The following is a 7,560-nucleotide window of genomic DNA, read 5'->3' on the forward strand; positions in this document are numbered from 1 at the left end:
ATGGTCCTTAGTGAGTTAGCCCAGACCCCGGAGGATGGTCATTGTATGGTCCTTAGTGAGTTAGCCCAGACCCCGGAGGATGGTCATTGTATGGTTTCTCTTATATGCAGATATTAGATTTTAGTTTATAGATATGTGTTTTGAACAGACTAATACTGAAGTTAGGTAGATAATAAGTGAACAGAAAGGAGGAGACGGTCCTCTAAAGAAGGGCAAATAAAAAATAGTATTATAACCAAATAAGGAGGAAACTAGGAAGATTAAAAAGTGGGGGTTGGATGGGAAGGCTAGATAAAGGAGGCAATATGGGAGGGACAGTTAATACTAAAACTTTTTGAAAAGCCAAATATATATGTCTATATATGAATGTATATGTATATGCATGTACATATATATGAAATTTAATATATAGATTTATATATTTAATATGTTCTCTATATATTAAAATATATCTTGCTCAACTCATTTTAGCAACTAATTAGAGATGTTCTGATTTGGTTTTCTATTGTTATGATAAAAGACCATGACCAAAAAAACTCAGGGAGGAAGGGGTTTACTTGCAAGAACTGCAGGGATGTGTGTGTGTGTGTGTCTGTATGTCGTGTGTGTGTGTCTGTGTGTGTGTGTCTGTGTGTGTCTCTGTGTGTGTGTGTCTGTATGTGTGTGTGTGTGTGTGTGTGTGTGTATGTATAATTTAAATGGAGTCACCATATGTATATTGAGGGACACAAGACACAGTGCTCCAAGTAGACAGCATTGCTAAGTAAGACCTCCAGTGTCAGGAATGTGTTACATTCCTATTGAGTACTTCCTTCCAAACAGGTTCCTAGACTGACCCTTAAAACATCATAGGCTATGGCCAAGGCTATTTGCTACCCTCCACAATGTGCCAATAAGGTAATAACGTCCCATTGTTGAAGAGACCACTTTTGTTATTGAACATGGAGAAATCAAGGAGGTGACCAGTAGAAACCTCACTTCTACCAGTTAGCATTCACAGTGTTGGAAAGTATTCTGTGAGCTATGAGAGAAAAGTAGTCATCACTCTGGCCCGGCTACAAGCCCTGAGACCTACCACTTTTTAAAAAATCTTTCCACCATTTAAACTCAGATAGAACTAGCCACCAAGTCATCTCTCTTTCAGTTACCCTCTTTTTGGTCTAGGGAATAAGTCTCAGGTTGTCTAAAGAAACTGGAAAGCTGTAAAATTTATAGTATTTATTTTTTAAAATTTAATTTATTCTATGTTCTTTTTTTCAGCACATGAAAAGTATGTTAAAAATGGAAACATTTTCCCTTCCATTTGGAAGAGTAAAAGCTCGTGCTTGGCTGGAAAATGACATCTAATGGAGAAGGATGCTAATTGATGCTGAATGGTAAGCTCTGAGGCCAGACACTACTCCTCTCTGCTATGTGACTCTCCATCCTTGGCACAGGACAGGAGGTACTCAACACCTGCTTCCTAAAGCTTAGCTTTCTCTTTAGACCCTACAACTTCCCCCACCCCAAGAAGTGGCCTGCAGTTAATATATTCAGCAAGCCTGATTTGAACATATGTATTCAGAAATTCTCCTATTCAAATCATTATGAATCTCTGTAAAGGTAAATATTATTTGGGGGTTTCTTCCCCACCTTAGATCATTTAGTTCCCTCCCCAAAAGACACAAAACTTTTATATTTGTAATAAGCCTTAACGCATTATAACTGAGCAGATATCAACTTCCTATGCTCATTTGTCTGTTTCCTTGTCAATAACCCCAAGATTTTTCTTGCTGTATTCTGTCTGGGTCACTCCTACTCTAGCAGACTGACCTTCATGGCCATGTGCTCCTGATCCACCTAGCCCATGATGCCTTCTTCCTCCCCTCTCTTCCCTCCCTTCATGGTCTCTGCCTCAGATCCCAAGCAAGAGAACTAAAGTCCCAGATGCCTAGCCAGGGAACTCAAGCCCCAACTACCGCTCTTCTGCTCAGCTACAGGCTGTAGGTATCTTAGTTTAACCAATAGTTTTAAATTAAGGAGCAAGGGTTGCACAACATAAACTAATATAAGTGGGAATTCCCTGGTCTTGAGGCAACTAGGCCTTGGAAACCAGAGTCTAGGATTACAATACATACCAACAGACCAAACCTCAACAGATGTCAGGGTGAGGAGAGCTGGAGTCCTGCTCCTCTAAACTTTCCCTCTGTGAACATCAGAAATGAGCTACAAGAGTCTTTAGCTGTTGAAATAACAGGCACAGCTAATAAGATAGTTTGAGTAACAGTCCTAGTAGTAGGCTACAAACATTCTTAACACTTCCCATAGGAAGGACTGGTGGAGAATGAGCTAGCAAAAATGTGTGAGAACCAGCTCTTGATCTCAAGTTTTCAGTGAGAAATAATACAGGTAGTTTTAAAAATCCGATCTCAACATTATAAAAGATGACATCTATTCATCTCTTTATTCATGGACTGCATTGTGTCTGTTACACATTCATTGGCTGTGCCAAGGGGCCCAGCAGATGGTGGTGGGGGAGACCTGGTGAGTGAGAAGCAATCCGAGCCTTTATTCAGCTAACTGGCCTTGAATGTTTCCAGCCACTGGCTCTTCTGTGCTCTCAGAGTGGCCGTGCATTTTAAGATAGCTCCCTGTGACCTTCTTATTAAATGCTAACTTGAATATACTCGTCTTATTTCTTCCATGTGAAAAGCCACAGGAAAATTGCAGTTCTTTTCCATATTATGTCCTGAAAGTACCACTTGGCATTCCACTTTGTCTTTAAAATCTTAGCCTAGATTTCTTCCTCTCTGAGGCTCTGGAGAGTGATGTCCTTTCCCGTGTTGGTATAAGCTTGCATTCCTGAAATTGTGTGTTAGGACATCCAGAGGAAATATCAAATAGAGACTCCATAGTATGCAATATACCTCATTAGAAAATCTAGAGGCAGTTGAGTCACAAGGTAAGACTCCTTAATGACTGCTTTACCTAGTGTTTATGTCAGCTTGAGACTAGCTAAGTCACCTGAGACAAAGGAAATTTGGCTGAGAAAATGCTTCTATAAGGATGACCTATAGTATAGCCAAGCCTGTACATTTTCTTAATTAATGATTGATGTAGGATGTCCTTGCCCCCTGTAGGTGGTTCCACACCTGGATAAGTGGTTCACACCTGGGTAGGTGGTCTTAGATGGTAGAAAGAAAGCAGGCTGAGCAAGGCATGAGTCAGTATCATTCCTACATGGCTTCTGCTTCAGTTTCTGCTTCAAGGTTCCTGCCTTGAGTTCCTGACCTGACTTTCCTTAGTGAGTGATGGTGATATCGAAATGTAAGAGGAGATAAACTCTTTCTTCTCTGAGTTGGTTTTGGTCACAGCATTTTATGACAGCAATATAAACCCTAACTGGAGTCTAGAGATTAGAGACTTGTCTTTATAGAGCATTTACCATGTGTTTTAGAGTTTCACTGTTTAGTTATCGTATCTATGAATTATTGATATCGATTATGGATTCTATTATCATTCATTAAATTTATATAATTATATCATTATTAAGTAAATATAAGTATATGCATATATACCTATGCCTATGTCTATATATATATGTATGTATGTATGTATGTATATATATATATGTATATATATATATATATAATATATACCTATCTTTATCATCTCCCATATTCATCTCCCATATTGCAATGTTTGATTCTCTTTTGATGTTTTTCAGTACAGGGCACACAACAGGATCTTTATAAATAACTGTCCAATATGTGAGAAGACTCATCAGCTACATTAGGCCAGACCTCCCCAAACCTGTGTAAATTATAGGATTGCTGAGAGACAACTGAACTACCCAGAGTGAGTAGAGACAATCTGATCTGCCCAGAAAACTCTCAGACCAGACCAGCTCCCTGGAAGAGGCAGAGCCTGAAAGAGCTCAGACCATCTGAACCATCTGGAAGGAACACTCTCCAACCTGTTGAGCAGCCTTTGGGTTTTCCAGCTTTCATGAGCTGTCATCAATGCTGGAGATGGCTTTGGAGATGCAGCTGTCTTCAATGATTCTGCTCTTGTAAGCAACTCTTTCCCTACAGTTCTATATGTAACTCCAATAAAAGTCAGCGATTCACAAGTTGTACTTTGAGTGGTATCTCTAATTTGGTCTGTCATTTGTTCCTTATTTGGGTTAGAGAGACATCTGTACATGTCTCAGGAACATGGTTATGCAGTACTTTATGTGGGTATATGTGTATATGTGTGTGTGTATGTGTATATGTGTATATGTGTATGTGATGTGTATATGTGTATATTTTACCTAAAGCTTTCTTATCCTAGTTGGGGAAATGAAAGCCACTCAAAAATCTGCCTCCTCCTTTTTATCCAAGTAGCAGGTGCAGGAGGGACAAAGTAGATTGGTCAACCAGATCAACCAGAAGGTCTTTCTTTCTTAGACCCTTGTCATCATCTGTTACTGCTCAAATCAATGAGGATTCACATGAAGTAACACGGAGATCTCTGACTTCTGAGACTCATTTTGAATGGTTTCAGACAGTGATACTGAATGGCATTGTATTCCTGGAGCCTTAAGTGGCTGTTTAGTATTCAGGCTGCATACAACCAGTGAGAGTTCCCAACAGAGAAGGGAATTAACTGTTTGGTGTGTTTTAATAACTGAGTGAACAAAGATCACGTGAATCGATTATCAATTTGGCTAACTTTCTTGTGGGGCTTGTGTGGAAGAATTAAATGCAAACAGACTGTGTGTTTACCAAGGAGGAATACACCTTGAGGTGAATATTAGCATTCTCAAATGTGACTCTTGTAACACACTGGATTCTTTGCCCACCCTCTCCTTGCTATGTCACCACTATAAATTGGAAACACTGAAAAAATAAAGTGATCAGATACAGTGCTAACACACTGAGAACCTACTGCCCTAAGTAGGTTTGTGACTCGTTTTTTGACCTTGAGACTGGCAGCATCCTTCTATTAATCCATAGGCAACTACCAAAGCCTCTAGCTTCATGGAGGCTTCAAGATGACACCAAGTTTGTTCTAATGCTGGATGTGGCAGTTATGCTTGGGTAGCTTCACTTATTCCATTCCTGTTGGTTGATTTTTGTCAACTTGAGAAAAATCTAGACACATCTGAGAAGAGGGATTCTTAACTGAGAAAATACATCCAAGACTAGCTTGCAGGGAAGTCCATTGAACATTTTCTGAGTTAATGATTGAAGCCCTCTGAATGGTTCCACCCTGGGCTGGTGTTCTTGGGTGTTATGAGAAAGCAGACTGAGCAAACCATGTGGAGCAACACAGTAAGCAACACTCCTTCATGGCTTCTACATCAGCCCTTGCCTCTTGGTTCTTGCCTTCAGTCCCTTGATAATGGACATCACTGGCTAATAGACCACAGAATGTAAGCTGAAATACATCTTTTCCTCCCCAGGTTTCTTTAGTTATTGTGTTTTATAACAGCAATAGAAGCCCTAACTAAGACATCATATACTCGGAGAAGAGTGGAGTATACTTGGTACCCAAAATACCTATACAATAGCTGTTTCGTTTTAAATGTTTATATTAGCATGTATTTATTGTACAAATGGCTTCATAATGATGTGTTGATTCAAGAATATCATGTATTTTCAGGATAATCTTCCCCATTGCCCTTTCCTGTCCAATCTATCTCTTGCTAGTTGTCTTCTTCTTGCCAGATTGCTTCTCTTCTCCTTTCAATCCCCAGTCCCCATTCTCAATGAGTAATTGTTCCTCTTTCATTCCATTGTAATAAAAGATTTTATTAATTCTCTATGAATTTTGTAATGCACACAATACACCTAGATCACATAGATTCCCAGTTTTTTCCTTAAGTCCTCCCAGATGCACCACTCCACTATCCTTCCTCTTCCCAATTTGGTCTTTTTCTTAATTACGACAGAGAATCTCACTTGTGTTGTCTATATACTGATGGGTTTTAGACCTCCCCCCACTAGAGCTCAGTTGTTCCATCAGAGACTATATCCATCACATAACTGAATCTGCATTCTCAGAAGCCATTATCTGTCAATAGCTCCTCATTTTGGGGTGGAAGTTCACGAGCCTTTCCCTCTCCCATGCAAGAACTTTTCCTTAGATTTTTAAAACTATCACACATTGATTTCTCTCTCTCTCTCTCTCTCTCTCTCTCTCTCTCTCTCTCTCNCACACACACACACACACACACACACACACACACACACACACATCTATATTTTGTGCATCACGTAGCACTGCTTTGGCATTGATCTGACAGGGATGACTAGGGAATGAAGAAAGGACAGACACACAGACACATGTAGAACAAAGCTGCGATTGGGTGGGTGTTCTTGGTCAGGTGGAGATGCATCTGTTTCATAACCAGGAAACTCAGTGTGTTTATTTTGTACATCTGAAACAAGGAGGCTGTGTTATTGTGCGCAGATGAATAAGGAGGCAGGTTAGGAGGCCTCTGGCTCACAGCAGTCTTAGGCAGTAGTCACCCTGAAGGAGAGAGCTATAGCTGACGATATTTGTACACAATGATTAGCCGTTTGTAAATAATCATGCTTGGATCAGAGGAAGGCTTTGCTATGCCTCTGAGCCTTGTCTGCAAAGGGCTTTGTCACTTCCATGGGTCTCAGGAAGTTTTTTTCTTCAGCATGACTGTGCCTATATCAGCAACACACATTCTCCATGGACTTCATCTGCTCCTTACCCATTCACGTTGGACTTTATCCACCACCTCTCCCCTCCCCTAACTCCCCACTCTTACTCACGGAGACAGGAACTTCTGTGTCCCATGCTGGCCATGAACTGGATGTGTGGTTGAGGTTGACCTTGGCCTCTTGATTCTCCTACCTCAGCCTCCAAATGCTAAGATGATAGGTGTATCCTCCCTCACCTGGTTTGTGTAGTGCTGCTTATCAATCGCAGGGCTTTCATGCTTGCTAGACAAGCACACTACCAGCAAAGCCACATTCCCAGCCCTCTGTTTGTATTAGTCAGACTTGACTGGGGGTGCTCTGTGGGTAGCTAAAAATTCTGTGATTATCAAATAAGAAATGGATGTTGGAAGACAGTCATGTTCCTTTTACAGAAAGGTGTATTGCACATCACAGGTATTAGTTTATATATTATTTTAGAATTCTAGGACATATAGCTGCATCACATAGTTCTAGGATGATGATGATGATCCTTTCCATTTTGAGATAGGTATGGAATTGTTGACCTCTCAGCCCTTTTGCTGCCCCTCCCCCTTTCTATTTGTTGTTGGTTTTTGCTTTGGCTCCAGGGTTTCACACTATTAACCAGATAGGATCTGCCTAGTCCCTATTAATATGTAGAGAACGGCAGAGAACATCCTTACTTTAATAAATACGTTTACTTTAATAAGATTAATGGTTGTCATGGGTTAGGCAAATAAAGGTCTATCTCTCTGACCTCTAGGGCCAGACTGCCCATGGTATTTGCAAGGGAATATGACAAGAAAGATTTTGGAATCTCTGTGTTTGCAGTCCTGCTGAGAATGCTGGTTCCTGGTCTGAGGCACAGGTTGATGCTGGG

Source organism: Mus caroli, chromosome 16 (genome assembly GCF_900094665.2).
Source record: "Mus caroli chromosome 16, CAROLI_EIJ_v1.1, whole genome shotgun sequence".
Lineage (NCBI taxonomy): Eukaryota > Metazoa > Chordata > Mammalia > Rodentia > Muridae > Mus > Mus caroli.